Source organism: Lissotriton vulgaris, chromosome 9, assembly GCF_964263255.1.
Source record: "Lissotriton vulgaris chromosome 9, aLisVul1.2, whole genome shotgun sequence".
In the NCBI taxonomy this organism is placed as follows: Eukaryota; Metazoa; Chordata; class Amphibia; order Caudata; family Salamandridae; genus Lissotriton; species Lissotriton vulgaris.
This window is the reverse complement of record NC_141697.1, coordinates 857,201,818-857,221,954: the sequence shown is the minus strand read 5'-3', so window position 1 is coordinate 857,221,954 and position 20,137 is coordinate 857,201,818.

The following is a 20,137-nucleotide window of genomic DNA, read 5'->3' as shown; positions in this document are numbered from 1 at the left end:
GTTAAAGAACAGCGTTGCTCCCAAACTAAAAGAGTTTTGCCAGAGCTAAAAATTCACAATGCTAAAAACAGCTCAGCCATCCTCTATGGCTCGGATCTATGGGGTAATGGAGATCTTGCCCCTTTAGATAAAATCCAGAATATGTTTTTCCGTAGTTTGGTAGGTCTCCCATTATCGACACCATCACTCCCCCTTATGTTAGACATGGGCTGCCAATCCATCAAAAACCAGGCACAATATAGGATGGTAGCCTTATGGAGACGTATTTGGTCCACTCCAGAACTTTCCATGTTTGCTGATGAGATTCTGGATGTGAGATCAATATTAGGGTCAGGGAATCTATCTTGGTTTAAAAACGTGAAGGCTATACTCTACAGAATGGGTCTTCATATACAGGTATTCCCGTCAAAATAATAATTCAAACTACTGTTTTGGGCTACTGTAAAAGAAGATTTGGTTTTGCTTTCACAGAATCCCAACCTGACAGGTATTTTTCTGCTCTATAAAGTGGTTCCTCATACTGAGACCTATTGGGACAATATTACCAAAAGTGCAGACAGGAAACTCTATCACCAATTTAGAGTTGGCACGCTGCCAATAAGGGAGTTTACCAACAAATGGCATAATCAATCGTCTTTGCACTGTCCCTGGTGTAGTGAGCAAAAGGAAACTATGGGCCACTTTCTTTTTGCTTGTCCAGCATACTGCGCACCACGTCAGAAATGGCTAAAACCCATCTGCAGAAGGGTCAATACACGGGTGTGGCAAGAAGCGTTGCTAATATTAAGATCTAATACAGCAAAGTGGATGTCCATAGGTATGGCGAAATACGTCGGATGGGCGTGGACCATCAGAGCTAGGTACCTTTTAGGAGATAACTGAGATTAATGAGATAACTGTATAAGTAGGAACATACTCACTGTAGTTGCTTATTGATTGAATAAATGAATTGTGAATTGTAAATTTTTATTGACCTTCAAAAACGTCTTTTGATGCTATTTAATCGACTTTTTTAAAGAGTAAGGATTGGTTGTATAGTACCTTTTTAAGATCTGTATTTACTATGTTGTATTTTTGTATATATTCTTATCTGTTGTCTTTTATGAAGAAAAATTTGAAATAAAGACTTTAAAAACTGAAAACTGAAAAACTGAATAGGAAGAACCTATTTATTTCTCTAGGTTGCAAGCACGCTCTTTTTAAAGAATCATTCCCTTATATTCTTCCTTTCTTTGAATTCTATTCATTGGATTCAGAGCTCAAGCTGTGGTTAGTGCAATTAATTGCAGACAAGCAGTAACTAAACATTTAACTAGATATGGGCTCGTCAATGGTGGTGTAGATGTTATCTTCGCGGTTGAGACACACAATGCTAATTAATGTGAAATATTTTATTTCTGGTTCACTTATCCTGCAGTCAATGAAAATTCATAAACATTTCAAATGAATGATAAAGCAGCTGCATCAGCAGCATATAGACATTATGAGTATTTAGAAACACCATTAACTTACTAGGAACATCACAATTTGCTCCAAGGCACCCTCCCACATACATTTGAAAATGGATTACCGGACCCTTTCCGTAATGAAAGGGCAACATGGCCAGTTTTAACAAGCTATACACCTTTTCCACATAGAACTGCATCAACACAATGAGAGACACTTGCTCTCTTAAACAATTTGGTCAGGCTATATGAACATCTGATTTCGTACATTATGCATACATTAACTTCAGCTCCTACAAGTGCCCCTCAAGCTGGTTAGGGGCAGTTAGCTGTACCTGCAATCATTTCCAATTACTAATAATGCCATTTTGGGTCAAATTCCCGCCAAACATAAGGAGATTGTGTTTCAGATAGCATAAAAAACAAATCAGCTTGAGCACCATCCCCCGCCCTGCCAAAAGTCATTGATGGGCACTATGTGTCTTCCACTCGGTATGGTTCACCCATTGAGGAATGTAATACATTTGGAGCTGAATTTGCTTCTCTGAATATCATTACTCATGGTACTCCTTCAATTGCTGCTTTGCCAAAAGTGCTTAGATGTATTCACACTGAACATGGAGCTGCCCCATCCCAAGATTTGGGGAAGAACATTTTTGGCAAGTTTGCCGTAGTGTCCTCAATGTTTGTAAGTACTATCAAATAGGAGGTAGCTTCCTTGGTGATATGCAGATAGCTCAGGTTAGTTCCGGATGTGGATTATGAACGCGAGCTACATAAAATAATCACTGAAACCTATACTTCTATAAGTTGTGATAGTTTGGGAACCAGGCCTAATAAGCCACAACTTAAGGGTAAGTTAGAAGTGGATTATACCAAGCAGACACTGAGTCATCTCAAAAGTGCTTGGATAAAAATATGTATAAAAAGGACAACCCAATACACACTTCCTGGCTTGGGTAACTAACATAAGGGCAGCAAGAGTGCCAGCAAGGGATTTATTTAGGAGTGAACTTTAAAATCAATTTGTTAAATATTAGATGACTAAGAGTGACAAAGCAAAGTTGGGTTATGTATCTACAATTCTATCTTGGTTGGGTAGCATTCCTGATGGGAAACGCCTTTAGCATTGTAAGTGCTGGCTGCCAAAAGTCAGGTTCCCCCCTTTTGGGACATATTTGCTTGGTCAAATCAGGCTGATGTTTCGCCTGGATGAGTCTCGATATATGACAAGTCTGACTGAAGAAGATGGTTTTGCCACTCCACTTACGAGACACAATGGATTTCTCACCAAAGATTTTGAAAGCATACCAGTCCCTTATTCACAAGACAAAGTTACGAAGAATATGCGGGAATATTAAGGGTTTCTTCTTCATAAGGATGAAAAAGTCCTGAGGATGGTCTTATTGACATTATTCAACTGAGGCCAAAACGTCAATGCATATGCCAACTTTCCTTTGAAATCATTATCAATGCTGATTGTGAGCCTTGTACCTCTGGGGAGATAGTCTCTTGTTCGCAATTTAAAAATGGGTTGTTTATACATTAACATGTGTTAGAGAAGATGTTAATTGTGCTAGAAAACACAATGTCCAAATACTAGACTCTCTGAAGGCTGTGGACCCTCATTATCTTGAGACCTCTCCAGCGGGGCATATCTGTTCCCCAGAGACTCTATTGATAATTCTACAGCTAGATCTGGTGATCTCCCACTTCTATCAATAGAGCCTCAAGGGTCCCCCGTCGGTCTAGGAACTGCGGACTCCGCCCTTACCCAGGTCTCGGCGGACGCTGGGGAACCATCTATACCTCAGTCATCCCTAATATCTCAAGCAAAGCCCCCAACCTCAGGTCTGCCTCCCCCTCAAAGCAGTTCCACCACTCAGAATCCCTCCAACTCTAGTAACCCAGCTGCTATGGTCTCCGAGGGTGATAGAATAGGCTTTCTATTTCAATCACTGCGGGAAGATCTACTGGGAAATTTTGAAATCTCAGAGAGTAACCAGAGGAAACTGCACGACAGATTTGACTTGTTGGAGACCAGACTAGATGATATTGTGTCCCGGACCAGCTCACTGGAGAGTAAGGTCTCAACGCTTTCGGAAAACCACGCTGGGGAACTCCAAAGCTATCCATACTCTTAGAGCACAAAACCAGACCCTTATGATGGATATGGAAAGGTTGGAAATACACACCCGACGAAACAACCTTAGAATTCTCAAAATCCCAGAAGGAGAGGAAGTGGAGGACATCAAAGGGTTTGTCTGCAACTTGCTTCGTGAGGGAGTTTTGAAAGATCGGCCGGATATTGATCTGGAGGCAGAAAACCAGAGGGTCCATAGAGACCCCTTCAGACTTCATCCGGACCATAAGGCACCCAGAAAGATCCTGGTAAACTTTCAAACCTACAGTGTTAAGGAGCTAATACTGAGTAGATGTCTTACATGATCTACCCTTCACTACCGAGCAAACCCTTATCAAATTAGATCGGATATAAGAGGGTCGGACAGCTCAGAGGCAGTGGGTACTGGGATCCAGAATGCCAGAACTTAGATCCCTAGAGGCACAAGTGCAGACGAAATTTCCAGCTCTATTAAAGGTTTAAAGGTAATGTGGAACAACAAAATGCATAATTGCAATCACCCGGAGGAAGTGGATGAATTATTGTTAAAAAAGAGGAAATAGTCTGGCCCAGCATACATGGAATACTGAAGATTCAAAAACAAACAAAAAAAAATTCTATTCTTTTTTTTTTATAAGGAAATGCACCGTATTTAGAGGAAACTATGTGTATCAAATACATATTCAATAAAAGAGAATTAAAAGGAAAAAATAAGTAGAAAAAAAGGAAGAGGTGGCTGTTCACTATAGGTAGGGCCGATCAGCAGGTTTAAAAACAAACCAAAAAAAAAGTAAAAACTTGCAGATGCAGTGCCGTGGGCACGAGGAGCTCCCCAAAAGGCGAGGTCAACGCCTGATAGATGGGAGGGTTCCTCGGAGGCGGGTTTGGGAGGGGTCATGGGTGGGGTGGTGAAAAAAAAAATGTCCTCATACGTTACAAAATCGCTTTATCTTTGTCTTGAGCTATCGAAGGGGGTCACTGATGGGGTTAAGCTGTATCATGGCTGGTAGTAAGACAATTACTGATAAATTTCTCTCCTGGAACTTAAATGGCCTGGGGAGTCGCAGAAAACAACTAAGGATTTGTGAATTTTTGAAAAATACTGAAGCTCATGTTTACCTTCTTCTGGAAACGCATTTAGAGGCGGAGTTATGTAAACAAGTTTTTGTGAGACTGGGATGGGTTCAGGAGGTGTTATGCTCTGGGCAAAAAGGAACTACCAGGGGGGTAGCTTTAGTTGTCCGAGCAAATAAAGGGATTAAGGTCCGTAGATGGGACACCGACGAGTCTGGGAGATGGTTGGTGGCAGTCCTCTCCATAGGTAGCTCTCTTTATACATGCGCGGTATACTTTGGTCCAAATGAAGCCAATTCCAGCTTTCTTCTGAAACTAGAGGGCGTATTGATACAGTCCACTGCTCCAGGTTTACTAGGAGGCGATTTTAACTTACTCCTGGACAGCCAGTTAGATCGTACCTCTAGAGTTAAGTATAGTGTCCCAAAAAATTATTTTCTTGCTCTTAAAAACATACTGAAGGATTTTAATTTGCAGGACATATGGAGAGTTAAGCACGGAGCCTTAAGGGATTACTCCTTTTTTAGTAAAAAGTATAAGCTATACTCCAGGATTGATTATTTCCTTGTAGACACACAGTGGTCGAACTGAAGATCAATTCCAGGACCAGACAAGTAGAGTGTAGATGGACTCTGGACAGAACACTCTTACTGAATGATGAGATTAAGATCAAGGTCAGGAAGAGCCTGACAGAGTTTTTTCTATTCAATATAGGTACAGGCACTGAACGCACAGTGTGGGAGTCTTTCAAGGCTTATTTGAGAGGGATATTGGGCTCCCAGATGGTCCATAAAAGAAGATCTATTAAGGAAAAGGACATTAATTACCTTGATCTTATTGAAAAGAAGGAGGCACAATTGCAGCTTGCTTCCCTCAAAGACAGGGAAAAAATTCCAAACCTAGAAAAAGAACTGCTAGAACTACAAATACGGCTTAAAACAAGAAACAATAAATTAATTAAGGACAGATGGAAGGTCAGTAAGTTGAGTAACTTTGAGTATGGAGAGAAGTGCGCTGCACTTCTGGCCTGGAAGGCAAGATCAGAGAGGAACAGGAACAATATTAGTTCACTAATCCAGCGGGATTCGGGAGTATTATTAACGGAAGATGTAGAGATCAGAGAGGAAGCTAGGGGCTTTATGAAAGGACTTTATCAAGAAGTCAATAGCCGGGGAGTTGATGAAGTGGAGCAGTGGTTGAGTTTGAGGGACCTGCCCCAGTTAAGCGAGTCCGACAAAACCTTGCTAGCCAGTGAGATCACTGAGGGAGAGATAAGGGTGCAAGTAAATAAGATGAGTAGAAGGAAGGCCGCCGGCCCAGATGGGTTGCGAACGGAGGTTTATAAAGATAATCTGGATTAAATTTTACCCGTACTATTATCACTCTTCAACAGCATCTTGCTACAGGGGGGCGATATTCCAGCTTCATGGGTGGAGGCTACAATCACCCTGATAGCAAAATCAAACAAGGAGCCTAAAATGATCGAATCATATAGACCAATTTCCCTCCTGAATTCGGATCTTAAGATTTTTGCCGGAGTATTAACAACTAGACTGGAAAAAGTTATCAAAACTATCATTCATTCTGACCAGAGAGGGTTCGTACCTGGTCGGCAGCTTAACGAGCTCACATTTCAGGCCATAGGTGCAATCGATGTAGCAGAGGAGCAAGGACTGCCACTAACCATTGTAGCGATCGATGCTGCTAAAGCATTCGATTAGGTAAACTGGGTGTTCCTGTGGGAGACTATGGTAAGGTTTGGTTTTCCATCTTTGTTTATTGAAGGAGTGAAAACTCTTTATAGGAGGCCCCGAGCAAGGGTTCTGATCAATGGAGGCCTGACTGACTGGGTTGACATCTCCAGAGGCACTAGGCAGGGCTGCCCCTTGTCCCCTCTCCTTTTCGATATATACATCGAGCCCTTTGTTTGCTCCTTGAGCTCAGACCCCCTAATTAAACCTTTCAACATCGAGGAGCTAGAGTTAAAGACAGCCTTATATGCTGATGATTTACTACTCTATACTGCCAACCCTTTTGAGGCGATTCAGAGATTATTTAAATTAGCAGAAGAATTTGGCATAGTGTCATAGATATAAAATCAACAGAGATAAAACTGACATAATGAGTTGGAATAGTCCGGCCCCAGTACCAGGAGCCAAACAAAAAATTCAATATCTGGGCATACACTTAACACAGAAACTAGCGGACGCTCCCAAAACTAGCTGGCAGATAGTAGTGAAAGAAATAAGTAAATTATTAACCAGATGGGACAGTCTACCTTTGAGTATTTACGATAGGGTGAACCTTATTAAAATGGTTATTCTTCCAAAAGTCACCTTTTTGTTCAACAGCATTCCCCTAATATTTATTCATAAAGATATTGCAAATCTTCAAGGGAAGATCGGATCCTTTATCTGGGTCACTAAATCTCCAAGGATAGCACGGAGGAAACTAAGAAGGGGGTTGAAGCAGGGGGCCTGGCTCTCCCAGATTTGTTGTTTTATTGTTACGCCTTTCAGTTCAAGAATTCTAGAATCCTGGCTAACAAGTTGGACTCCTCCTCACATGGGCACCTATTTCAGGCAATCCTATCGGACCAGCCACAAGGTTTGGAGTTTTTCCTATATAAATTTGGTAATCAGAAGTTTTACAAAAAGGTCCGCCTGAAGACCTTACAGGCGGCACTTAAGAACTGGCAGCATATATGTAAAATCCTGACGATCCCATATTACAATCTAAAAGCCCCAATATGGGATTCCCCGGGTACCCCCGACTGTTTATTAGACCGGCTGGCGCTCCCTTTGAGGGAAGCAGGATTTGTGAAGTGGGGTGATCTTAGTAAGAATTCCCAACTTTTGGATTGGGATTCATTATCAAATCTAACTGGGGGGTCCCTCACAAGATTAAAATTTTACCAATTATCATCATGGTGGGGAAGACAGTGCTGGGGGAACGAGGATGACACCCAAATTTTAGACTCCATCAATAAAGAGACAGGATGGAAGGGGGAGACTGCACTTTGGTACAATTCGTTAGTGGGGGCAAAGGACTCTTTAGAGTCTGAAATCGTGAAACTCTGGGATAATCTTTTATTGGAAAGTCCAGAGAGATGTTGAAGGTCTGGACGGCTGCCTTCACGATTTCACAAAAGATCATAAAGCCAGCCAACCTTAGAAGGAACCATCTGTTTACGGCCTACAAGGTATATTGGACTCCTGCTAAGTTGTCAAAAATCTCTGCGGATTCATATTGCTGTCCTAGATGCAAATACCCAGCTGCTGATGATATACACATGTTTGTGGACTGCCCAGAAATTATAACTTACTGGAGTATGGTGTGCAGCTTTTTAGAGGAGGTACTATTAACACCTGTTATCTGTTGTTCTAGACTGATTCTTTTTGGTCTGCCACATGGGTATAATATCAGAGATAGCGCCTCACAGCTCCAGTTCTATGTTATTGTTATCGCAAGGAGAGAGATCTGCAGAGAATGGAAGTCTGAGGCCCCCCCCAAGATTTGCCGACTGTTTAAAGAATATTATGGCTATCAGTCAGTCAGATATGATGTGTGGTGGAGAGGGCGCCATTAAGGTCTGGTCGAGACTAAAAGAATGGTCCGAAAAATAACACGTCCAATGATTATGCCAGAGGTTTGTGGTCCGGTCCTCCCGGGGTTTTAGGTACAAGAACGCTAATGGGAGTTGGAGAAGGAGACAGCCTACCTCTGGGTGACCTCTGTAGGCCAAGCACTTACTCCAGGGGCGGAATCAAAGACAGTTAGTGCCAGTGGCCCAGAGCGATCCCATCTAGAGCCGATATTTTCTGGTGGCGTATATGAGGACAAAAAAAAAAAAGAATTACACAATGTCAATGCATCTTGAAATTTATACTGTGAAACTTTGTAATCCTGTGTACAATATTGTTTCCTTTTGAAATGCAGTTTTGTTCATGCATACATATGCATTGTCATGTTTTGCTCCTGTGTACTGTGTTAAATAATTAGGGAATTCATTTTAGATGTCACTTTCAGACATCTTAAATATTTAACAAATTGATTTTTATAGTTTATGCTGAAATAAATCACTTGCTGGCACGCTCACTTCCCTTACGTTGAATAAAAAATAAAGACAGGACTAAAACAAAAAGATGGACTTGCTCTCTACAACTGAAGTCTTCTGGAAGCATTTATAATTTATGGCACTTTGATAAAATTAAACAGCCTGATAGGTATCAGTATTCTGATACAAGCCCCTCTCATTTCTTGACAGGCTCTACAGACTAGAAGGTCAGAGAGAGAAGGTCGAGGCGATCATAGACAGGAGGACTACGTGAAACCGAAGGACTCAGTGCCTCTCTGACTTCTTCATAAAAAAGGATGAGAAACTTTCACAACAAAAAAGCACAGTTTAAAAAGAAGAAAGTGGCTAATATTTCCACTAAAAATGCCACAAATGTGCAGAACTCTTCTTCAGAACAAGGTGTGGACGAGACCTTTTATCGACAGCGCAACAGCGGTCACAGTAGTTCACCAGACTCTATGAGAGTTTCTAGTGGTGAGACCGACTGAAGTGTATGTACAGGTTGAAACTCTCCAGATAGAATGTATGATTTGGAAATTCAAATTGAGGGAGACATACCGTACACATTTAACATAACATTCTGGCAGACTTTGACCACTGAATACAACATTATCTTGTCTGAGACTGATTGGCCACCAGAGTTTGTTAGAAATGTTTTACAAGGGGAGGATGTAATCACACTTTCTTTTTCCATGCTTGTTCCCAAAGAAGTTAAAGCAGCATATGCTGCACACTGGGCTAATGCAGAGACCCCAGTTTTGATTCACAACTAGGCAGAATGGGATAAATACTTGCTTATCATATCGCACCTGTAAGGACCAGCCTACAGGTTCACATACAATATGCTATTAAACAGGAGGTTTAATTTCGTGATTTTTAACTTCACTTAACATTGTAAGTGTGGCCTAATCCTAGTGTGAAACGTTCTATTGGTTAAACAAAGGCTAGGATTGATTGAATTGCATTACACAAAGGATGTGGCTGCATGGCAAGCATGATTCTGCCAGAATGAGAGGTAGACTGCATACCTTCCCTTACATGTATTAAACATGTGTTCAACATTTTCAGCAATGCTCAATGGTGTAATTTGTGCGGGAGGGCTTGATGCATGCTCGGTCCCAATAGCACGTATATGAAATTTCATAGGTGCCTCATGCGTACTGGGGCACCAGTTTCAAGTTGCACAGCCAAGCAGACAACAGTCACAAGAAACCATCCAATGTTCATGCATGTGAACCTTTTTATCCATTTTTTATTACAGCAATCTTCCATAATTTGAAGTTCACGCAGAGGCAGCGTGAATTTAAACTTTTAATACTCAAAGAATTTTCCAAAAGCATGTTAAATCACATTTTATCTCAGGTAACCATGCAAGTGTTCACCCAATGCATTTTAGGCAACAAGCCCATCGTCAGGAGAAACTGTAATTTAAAAACAGACCATCAGTCACCATGTCTGATTTTTAGACATGAATGATTTTTCGTCATTTTCAGTGATAATAATAGAACCACATATATCAGGCAATCCATAATGTGAATGCACAAAAATCAACCTCAAATCATATTGAAAAGATTACACCAAGTTTGTAGTCATACTGAACCAAACACATTTGCTGAAAAAGAAGTAAACCAGATGTGCAGTGCTGAATTGTATACTGTCAGACAGAAATTGATTGAGCACCGCGTTTACTAAACCACTGTTCCAAAACAAACGTGAAACTGACACCCACCTCAAAGATTCACATGTGTGCTTTCATTCTTTAATGACTCAACGCTGTTCCCGGCAGCAAGACTACTTGTTCTGAAGTCAGTAAAACCAACACAGTTGTGCACGTGTTTGAGCTAATTATTAAAAGTACCATTGTGAGTGCTAAAGGTGCAATCATTTAAGCCTGATTAAGAGTATGCTGTTAAGTTTAAACTCACCATGTGGCCCTGAAAGTCACTCCAAAATAAACATAAAACAAAACTTTGCAATGCAATCGGTCTGGCCTTGGGGACCTTACATGTATGTAGCTAAACAGCACATTAGCCTGGGTGCTGAAACACTTACTTTTCTTTAACATGAAGGGAAAGTAAGCACCAAACTGCGTGACACCCCAGGTATGGGAACACATGGAGAGAAATATTGCCTTTCAGTGGGAAATGGTATAGTCCAAAGCCCTGTTTTTAATAGAAAATCAAGGCCTTCAGTAGTCATATCACTGAAAATGCAAGATTTGAAAAAACTATTATTGTCTACAGGTGCTCGTGAAAGACAATTTCTTTGGACAGGAATCTAGAGAATGCTACAATGATACTGGTATTTTACTGACGCCTGCTGGTATTTTTCTATTAAGAAAGTTAAATAAAGGCAGTTGCAAAAAAAAGAAAGTCCCTCAGCAGAAAGCAATTCTGGTAGTCTACTGACCTCCTTTCGTCGTTTTCTATCAAGACAGTTAAATAGAGGCTCTTGAACAGAAAAAAAAGTCTAGGGCAAATCTCCAAAGCCCACAAAGTACATACACATATAAGTACATACAAAGTATATGCAAGAGGACTCAAATGCTCGACCTAAAAATGTGTGTGTGTGTGTGTGTGTGTGTGTATATGTATATACATGTATATTCACTGAAAAAAACATAGGTTTCACACCATGACATGGTCAGTGACATCACTCATGACATCACTGATGACACCATTGAATGTGTGTCTTTCTGAAAAATAAATATGTTTTATATATGTATATGTAAAGGTCGATGGGAGAATAAATGTTTAAATAAGGGTCTAAATGGATGTTTTTTTTAAAAGAAAATTGATTGGTTAACTGGCTTATTAAGTGTATCTTAGTGAATACATATATTAGCGAGGAATGTTTTAATCTAGTATATGTGAGTATTGATGTATATAAGTGAGTATATGTGAGAGTGAGAGATTGTAAGAGTTCCTGTTTAAATAAGTATGTGTTTCTATAAGTGATTGTGTAAGACAGTAAGTATGTGTAAGTTTTCTTAGAAGTAAGGTGGTAGTGTGTGTATAGCTGTATATGCAAATAAATGGATGTTCAATAGTTTATTTGCATGTGTGAGTATGTGTGTGAGTAACTTTTGGATGACTGTTGGTGTGTAACAGGATGTATAGGTGTATCACTACATATGATGAGTGAGTATATGTATGAGTGACTATATAGAACTGTTGGCGAATGAGTGGATGTGTATATAGATGGTGGAATTACTGAATTGGTTGTTGTAACTGGTATGGGTATCTCCATTTTTTGAAAATTTTAGTTTCTATTTTTGAATATGTGTTTCAAGGGTTACATTACACTGAAAGGAGGTCTGTCACTCTGGCACAAGGATGGTGTCATAAGTGATGTCATGAGTGTTGTCGCTGACCATGTCATGAGTGATGTAATATGTGACGTCATCAGCAGTGCATTGCAGGCGCGCAAGTTATAGTGAGTCCAACTAACTATAACATGGGAATTTCAATGGTTTTATGTCAGTAAAATTTCCAGCTAACTATAACTGGTGTCAAACCTATGGTTTTTTCAGTGAATTTAATAGGTTTTTTAAATGCTAATTCCAGACTATAACTGGTGTGAAACCTATGATTTTTTCTGTGAATTTCATAGGTTTTGTAAATGCTAATTCCTAACTATTTATAGGGCCTCAAACCTATGATTTTTCAGTGAATTTCAAAGGTTTTTTAATAGCAAATTTCTATAGCTATGAAATATAATATTTTTTATAATGAATCCCATATTGTATATTTATGTAATACTATTTTTTTATGTATATTGTTCATGTTTATTTATTATTATTTTTTTTGCCCTGGAGCGCTCCCGGTGCGCGTACCGGTGAGCGCCCCGTTAGCGCTATTGCCGCGAACGAAAACATCATCGTGACGTATCGCGTTGCCGCGTGATGCGTCTTATGACGCACGGCGTAAGCGCACCGGGAAGCGCCCGAGCGCATACGATCACGCTACGTAAGCGCCCCCGTGCACGCCCAGGGGCACGTAGCGTAAGCACGTCGGGTCATGTGACCAGAAAATAACACTTTTCATTGGTTCAGAACAGTTTTTTTTTCCAAATGAGGAAAGCCCCCACCTTTTTTCCTCATTTTCACTTTGTACTTTGACTGAGGAAGACCTGTTTGCAGACCTGTTTGTAGTAAGTGAGAAATGGCTATAGTAGCAGCAGCAGCAGGAGCATCTCAACCACCATCACCACCACCACCACCACCACAAGGACCACCACAACACCACAGTGGTGGTGAAGAAGAAGAGGAGGAGGAGGAGGAGGAGGAGAGGCAGTTCCAGCCTGAAGATAATACCCCCTATAAACCCAAGGAGCAGTTTGTGTGGGAGTTTTTTAAAATCCCAAGGGGACAAAAGAAAGTAAATGCTCCAAAAGTCATATGTCTCATCTGTGGCACTGTACTTTCCAGGGGGAACCCTGCAAAAAAGTATTCATTTGGCAACAATACAATGATTCGCCATATGCAACGCAAGCACCCAAACAACTATGCTGCGGCAGAGGTCAGAGAACTGACAAGAAACCCTCCCCAATCTTCTCCCAGCACCTCCAAAAGAAAACAACCCACTCCATCGGGTCCAGAGACAAGGGAGATGGTCCCAAATATCCAACCCCAGTTTGGAGATTATAAAATACTTTGTAAATTTTGCGGGACTACAATTTGCTATGGAGAGCAAAGTATCAAACTGTGGTAACCATATATCACAATACCTTCTGTAACAACATGCAAGATATCTACAGAGGAGACGGTGTACATTGAATTTAAGACTCTGCATTGGTACCTACATGTTGGTACTTAAATCACCCACAAAACACAACAACTCTATTCAGAGCTACCCTACCTCTAAGCATTTTAAAATATTATTTACTGTTTCACTGGGTTTTCCCCATGGTACGATCCCCGGTTCGCTCCCCGGTGCGCGTACCGGGCGCTCCCCCCATGAAAATCGAAAAAAAAATAAAACATTTTTTGCCCCGCGGGGACCTTTTATGGCCCCCACATCAAACCTAGGTCATTTCCCCCTTTGTTTTTGCCACCTCTTGTGTCTCGATCCAAGCGAGACACAAGATGGCGGCCGCTCCGGACTGTTTAGAATGTTGACAGACACCCGAGAGCCAATCAGCTTTCCGCTCGCGAACTCGTGTAGCGCGCTGGAGCACGCCCCGGTGCGCATACCGGGGCGCGCTTATAGATATATATATTTTTTTTAACCTAAATGACTCAAAATCCACTGGAGCACATATCTTGAGACATACCAAAGGCACATCGGGCTACCAGTCCCTACAATGTTGCCAAGTTTGGTGGAAATCCATTCCAACCGCCCTATGGAAATTATGGAAGGATATAAATTACAACAACCTAAATATACTGTTAAATAACACCAAACCTGAACTATCTAACAATCCCTGTATTTCTACTTCCCAATTTCATGATTGGCTGAGTGACGCCACGTCACAACTGGCACCCACTAAGTCTCACTCTAGAAACAGAAGTACGCCGACTGCTCAGTGGTACACAGAAGAACTAAAAATACAGAAACAATTAACAAGAAACAGGGAAAGGTACTGGCGACGAACATATGACAGTGAAAGTAAGAATAAATATAAAGAAGCTCTAGCCACCTATAAAATTATGATCACGGCAGCTAAGAAGCATTTCTTATCTCTGCACATAGAACAAGCTAAAAATTCCAGCAAACAGCTGTATAACATAGCTAAAACCCTATCGGGTAACACACCAGACCTAAATCCCCCCCCATCACAATCACTATGTGATGCCCTGTCTGAGTTCTTCTTCACGAAGGTGAATAACATATACCAAGCTTTCACCTTGGAACCTAATACTAATGCTGCCCCCCCCTCGCAGACAGTCCTGAGTAATACCATGACGAGTTTTAAACCTTTAACGACCGATCAAACAAAAACCATACTGAGGTCCATTAAATCAGGCTCCGCCTTGGACCCCTGCCCCACGTCGGTGTTAGCCATGGTTTCAGACACAATTATTCCCATTATCACTCACGTCTGCAATATAATATTGAGCTCTGGGACTTATCCAGACTCCTTAAAAAACACGTTGATTAAGCCTTTGCTTAAAAAACCAAATCTTGACAGGAAAGATCTGAAAAACTACCGGCCTATAGCAAGTCTCCCTTTTTTAGCCAAAGTGATAGAGAAAACCATGAACCAGCAGCTGTCGGAACATATAGAGAGAAACAATCTGCTTGACGATACCCAGTTTGGGTTCCGTAAATACCATGGAACCGAAACTGCTCTCATCAAAGCAGCGGATGATATAAGACTCATCCGGGATCAAGGAGGGACAGCCTTGCTGGTACTCTTAGACCTCTCGGCAGCATTCGACACGGTTGACCATAAGACCTTGGTCGACCGTGTCGAAAAAATGGGTATCCAGTCCACTGCGAGAAACCTGCTTGCCTCCTTCCTGGCTAATAGAACTCAGGCTGTCACTCTTGGACCATTCCAATCTGCCAAATTGTCGTTGCCGTGTGGGGTTCCTCAAGGCTCATCCCTTAGTCCGACACTATTTAACATCTATGTGTTGGACCTTGCTAGTGTCATCAAAGCACACGGGATGAGCCTAACCTCATACGCAGATGACACACAGTTGGTGTTGGCCATTAAGGGTGACGGACAGGAGGTGGCAGAACGGTTCCAAAGAGGCATGACAGCTATCGGTGAGTGGATGGCAGGAAACTGCCTGAAGCTCAATTCCGAGAAAACGGAGGTTGTCATTTTTGGCAATCTCTTGCCATCCTGGCCGACTACCTGGTGGCCATCAGCATTTGGCATTCCACCTTGTCCTACCCCCAAGGTGAGAAATCTAGGAGTTACCTTTGACATCCAGCTCAACTTTATGGCTCATGCCAATAAGGTAGCGTCCACGGCCCATTTTAAACTAAAAATGATAAGGAAAAATTTGCCTTTTCGGCCTGACACGGCCGCTAAGACCCTGGTCACGTCATTGGTTTTAAGCTCACTAGATTACTGCAATGGACTCTTCCTGAATGCACAATCCAGAGTCACAAAAAAGTTGCAGACGGTACAGAATGCGGCCGCACGCCTGCTGTCCAAAAAACCAAAATTCGCACCCATCTCAGATACTCTGAGGACCTACCACTGGCTGTCTATCCAAAACAGGATAAAGTTTAAAGCTATGTGTACAGTCTATAAGGCAATGCAGGATCAGGGGCCTCGTTTCCTTAAAGATCATCTAATACCTTACTGTCCAGCCAGAAAGCTACGATCTGCATCACTTAATCAATTAGTGGTCCCACGTAGCAGAACAGTCACATGGGGCGACCGCCGCTTCCTAGTTGCGGCCCCCAAAATCTGGAATTCCCTACCATACCACGTCAAAGCCAGTTCATCACTCTTACAGTTCAGAAAAAATTTGAAGACATGGTTATTCAACCAATAACATAGTACACCCAGCATATACCTCACCTCTATGGAATGACATTCTGCAGTCTAGCGCCGAGACACCCAAGGGTAATTGTTCGCGCTTTATAAGTGTCAGTAAATAAATAAATAAATAAAATAAATAAACATAGGGAAAACACGTTTTGGGACCCCAATTTTATCTCGGCCCCTGCTTGACGAATCCCCCCCAAACTTTCAGGGAAGGAGCGGAGCGGAGCTGCCCATTTTCGTTTCGCTCTAAGGAGCACGCCCAATGGTATGCTTTGAATAAGTGAGTGTGAATGGCAACTTCTGGCATGTTACCTGCAGACTAGAATCAAAATTGATTATACAATACAGGACCCTCATTCCGTCAGGCCATAACTGTGATGAGGAATTGTCTGTATGTGCGGCCATACTATTATTAGACCTCAGTGCGGCCTTTGATACCGTTAATCATGCGATTCTCATTCAGAGATTGAGTGATATAGGTGTCACTGGGACCGCACTGAACTGGCTTAGCTCCTTCCTGTCCAATCGGACCTTTTCAGTGTTTGAGGATGACATAGTTTCAGCCCCAATACAGCTCCAATGTGGTGTTCCCCAGGGGTCATCCCTCAGCCCTACTCTATTTAATATTTACATGAGACCTTTGGCTGAGGTGGTGCAACCCTGGGGAGTACAGTTGGTAACTTATGCTGATGATACTCAGCTTATCATCTCTCTGTCGGGGCAGGAGACGACTTATAACAACCTATCCTCCTGTCTTAGTAAAGTTCAGGATTGGATGAATGACTCTTTTTTGAAGCTTAATGGAGCTAAAACAGAGGTCATGATGTTAGGACATAAACCACCTACCTCTGTGGATATGTGGTGGCCGGACTCTTTGGGGCAGCCTCCAACCCCTAAGGAGCAAATTAAGAGCTTAGGAGTATGGCTCGACCCAGCCCTTAATTTTCAGGTCCAAGCCCGGAAGGTAGCGGGGACTGGTTATGCCCTCATGAGAGCACTCAGAAAAATTTTAGGACTACTTCCCTTTGAGGCTAGAAGGATCCTTGTCCAATCCCTTATACTATCACGATTAGACTATGCCAACGCAGTCTATCTAGGGGCCCCTAAAGGGACAATCAAGATTCTTCAGACCATCCAAAACTGTGCTGCCCGATTGCTACTAAACATCCCACGCAGAACCTCTGTCAAACCAGCATTGAGGCAATTGCATTGGTTGCCTGTGCAACAACGAATTCAATTTAAAGCAATGACTATTGCTCACAAAGCCCTGCATAACTCGGGACCAGACATTCTTGCACCCTTGTTTACGCCTTATCAAACATGCAGAACCCTGAGATCCAGCAATAAGAATCTACTGGCAATCCCCAGGATCAGGAGATCGCGCACTGGGGGCAGACGCTTCGCTCTACAGGTTGCAAAGCTCTGGAACAATCTTCCAGATGCTATCCGCTTGGAGGAGAACCATCTCAGGTTTAGAAAAATGCTGAAAACCTTCCTATTCTGCTAAAGTTAATGGAGATGACTTGACCACATAAGCGCTGGGATGCCTTAGGGTAACCATGCGCTATAGAAATGTGTAATCATTCATAGAAATGTAATCATTCATTCACTTGGTTTAAACTGAGTACTTTTGTACATATTTATTTTAAATGTTCTTGAATATGACTAACCTTCCAAGGCCCAAACAAGAATGATAAAGATAACAAAGAAGAATTGGAATTTACCTCTGGGCCATTATGTTTTTTTAATTGTATTGTTTAGTTTATCCGAAGTTTGTTTTGTATATGTAGTTTATTTTTAGTGATCACTGTCATTTTATTTATTTTAGATATGACTTTCTGAAGATGGAGAAATTCCGAAGAATTCTAGCTTCTTAGCCCACTTGGGCATAATTACTGTCATTGAATTACAGAATTTCTGTTTTTTCAAGCACCATCATGAATGGAGGTTTAGCCCACTGAGTCATTATTACTACGATGCCATGCTACGAACATTTGTTTGATTAAGTTCATCTTATGTTATTCCAGGGAAGGCTGTTATTTTAAGTGGCTGGTCCATGTTTTGTTTGGCATTATCGATAAAGTTTATTGAAAGCCTATGTAATCTTTAGTGTGTTGCACTTTAAAATATAGCACAATTCACGGAATGTAATATGAATTGCAACTTTATTTAAATAAATGTCGAACAATTCTATGTATAATTAATAGAATGTGCTCAGCCTTTTGTATATGCATGAAATAGGTTTATCAATGACGACTATTATGTTAATAAAAAGTTCTGAATCACTGAATTCATATTTTTGCTCTGTAAACATTAATGTTTTCGTGCTTATTTGAAAGTCTGTCTTCACTATTCATGGTGAAAGGGTATCACGTGGGAATTTATAAAAAAAGATGCAATCATTGACTCTGGCACTTGTGAACAAGGGAGTTTATCCTGAAATGCGTTTAGTGTTTTTGCCGGCCATCTGTGCAATAAATCTTGATTGCTGCTAAGAACTTCGTCGTGTCCGTGACTGCTGTTTAGTTGGAAGTTAAACAGCCATGTTGTATATATATATATATATATATATATATATATATATATATATATATATATATATATATATATATATATATATATATATATATATATATATATATATATATATATATATATATATATATTCACTGAAAAAACTATAGGTTTGACACCAGTTATAGTTATCTGGAAATTTTACTGACATAAAACCAATGAAATTCCACGTTATAGTTAGTTGGACTCACTATAACTTGCGCGTGTAATGCACTGCTGATGACATTACATATTACATCACTCATGACATCACTGATGACACCATCTTTGTGACAGAGTGACAGACCTCCTTTCAGTGTAAGGTAACCCTTAAAACACATATTGGAAAATAGAAATTAACATTTTCAAAAAAATGGAGATACCCATACCAGTTACAACAACCAATTCAATAATTCCACCATCTATATACACATTCTCTCATTTACCAACAGTTCTATATAGTCACTCATACATATACTCACTCATCATATGTAGTGATACACCTATACATCCTGTAACACACCGACAATCATCCAAAAGTTACTCCCTCACATCCTCACACATGCAAATAAACTATTGAACATCCATTTATTTGCATATAAAACTATACACACTCAACCACCCATACAGTCCTGCACATATGGTGTCTTCTAAACACATACAAAAAGAGTTAGTCATTCATGCATCTATGTGATTAGTAATACCCCCATAAAACCATAGAAACACTCATACTGATACTAAAAAAACATCTAAGAACCCAAATACCTACACATGTAGGTACTCATCAATCCATGCAACCAGTTATTCACAAAGTGAAACACTGATACATATAATCAAATATTTAAACATTACTCGCTAATATATGTATTCACTAAGATACACTTAATAAGCCAGTTATCCAATCATTTCTTTTTGAAAAAAACATTCATTAAGACAATAATTTAAACATTTATTCTTCCCTCGACCTTTACATATACATATATAAAACATATTTATTTTTTAGAAAGACACACATTCACTGGATGGTGTCATAAGTGATGTCACTAACCATGGCATGAGTGATGTAATAAGTAATGTCATCAGCAGTGCATTACACGCGCAAGTTATAGTGAGTCCAACTAACTATAACGTGGAATTTCATTGGTTTTATGTCAGTAAAATTTCCAGCTAACTATAACTGGTGTCAAACCTATGGTTTTTTCAGTGAATTTCATAGGTTTTTCAAATGCTACTTCCTAACTATAACGTGTGTAAAACCTATGGTTTTTTCAGTGAATTTCAAAGGTTTTTTGAAGGCTAGTTCCTAAGTATATAATCACGTTCGTAACTAGATAGTATCACCGCCTACACGTCCTGAGAAGCGCATGTAAAGTCATGTGACTTGAAAACAAAACTTCCAATTGGTTATTAGTA